Source organism: Buceros rhinoceros, unplaced genomic scaffold (assembly GCF_000710305.1).
Source record: "Buceros rhinoceros silvestris isolate BGI_N320 unplaced genomic scaffold, ASM71030v1 scaffold7787, whole genome shotgun sequence".
Classification (NCBI taxonomy): Eukaryota; Metazoa; Chordata; class Aves; order Bucerotiformes; family Bucerotidae; genus Buceros; species Buceros rhinoceros.
The window spans coordinates 55,493-57,274 of NW_010421551.1; positions in this window are offsets into that span (position 1 = coordinate 55,493).

Genomic DNA, 1,782 nt, shown 5'->3' on the forward strand with positions numbered 1-1,782 from the left:
CCCGCCCCGAGAAACACATTCCTGACTTACCCTTTAGCCAGCCAGCAGCCCCAAACCCTCTGAAACCTCCTGCAGAAGAGTTGACGGAGTTTTACCTCGTTACCCAGCGAGGGCGTTATATAACTGGCACCGTTTCCGCAGGCAGTGAGGATGCACCAGCCGCGCTTCCCTGCGCGCATCCCTCTCCTTCCCATCCCACACGGACACATCTCCTAAGGACAGCCGCGCCAGGGAGAGCCAGGGAGGGGCAAGGTGGGCTTCGGTGGACTTGTGCAAAGCAAAGCTAACAGTATCACCGAAAGTTCTAAAGGTGCCTGCCGTTTATTAAGAGGCATTGCTACTCTGAAAGGGCACGGTGCAGTGGTGTAATGTTCCTTAGCCCGCTGAAAGCAGCTTGGCCTAGATTTTCCTGTACCATTTGATGTGACCATTCATGCAAACAAGAGTAAAACTTTCTCTCTGCTTTTAATTAAGGGGCGGGGGAAGTGACATGTACAAAAGGCCTTTTTCTGCTGTCATCTGGGTCTTCTGGGCTCCCACCAGACAGAGAATATGCAGGAATCGGCTCCATTGATTAAACTATTATTAGCGGCAAACAAGCAGATGTGCTCAGCAAAAGACAGGGCAAACCCCATGCCCTGTACTTCTGCACTAGACAGAGATAAAACATTATTTTACCAAAGGCTTATTTGGTACTTTTGATGAGGAAAGTGGAAACATCCTTTAGCACTCTGGGCAGAAGCGAAGCAGGCAGCTTTTTAATCTGCAGAAGTCAAGACAAAGGAATAACATCGCTGCCGTCACTCTGTTCCTATAGGCAAAACCACACCAGCTCTCATACGACAGGGACCAGGTCCTGTATTGGAAATTTCACCTTAAACTAAACATGCCTTACAGTCATCCAGGGGATGCTGGTGTCCATGAATCGTTGGTGGACACAGTGCACAGCCCTCAAATGCACAGGGGCTGTAGCTTTAGAACAGACATAAAACTCTTATATAAGCCATAATCCTCTCAGACTCCTTGTTCAGTGATTTTAAGATCTGTGCTGCAGGAGCCTGCTGGCATCCCAGTGGCTTTTAACCACTTTGGAAATGGGGAGCCTCCAGTTGCAGTGCAATCCCCTCGCTGACAGTGGTGTTATCGTCGGTACACGGCACTACCTCGCAGGATTTCGGAGCGCAGAGCAGCTCTGTACACTAGTATTTCAGCCCTCTGCAGAACTGGCACTGTTGCTTTCTATGCTGAGTGAATCACCAGAATTAATCTGCTGCAGAGTTCACTAAGGTTAACAATAATCAAGTTAAATTTACACTATATGATCAGAGTTTAATTAGGCACTGTTATACAACTCCTATTAATTACAGTGATAATACCCTTATGAAATGCAGAGGGCAAGGTGGGGCTGTGGTTGGAGGGGGCTTGTCTGCTCCGACGATTTCAGGAAAAAGCCATATTAAAATGCTCTGTGTCTACCTGTAGTTACGCCGCTTACCTCTGCCAGTGCTCAAGATGAAACAAAAAGCTTAAAAAAATAATCCTACAAATCATAAATCCAGAAGACAAGATTAAAGACCTCCCATATGCTATGCTACCACCTTCTGTTTACACCAAGAAGGAAGGATGACATTTAAAATCCCTATGAGCCAGAATCATCATTAACTTGCTGTGCTTAAAGTCCTACCCAGAAAAACCCAAGATGATGGAAGTCCTTTGTTTGGCACCATTAACTCACTTGAAACCAAGGCAAGTCTTCCTAAGATGAGGGAAGTTCCTCTTTCC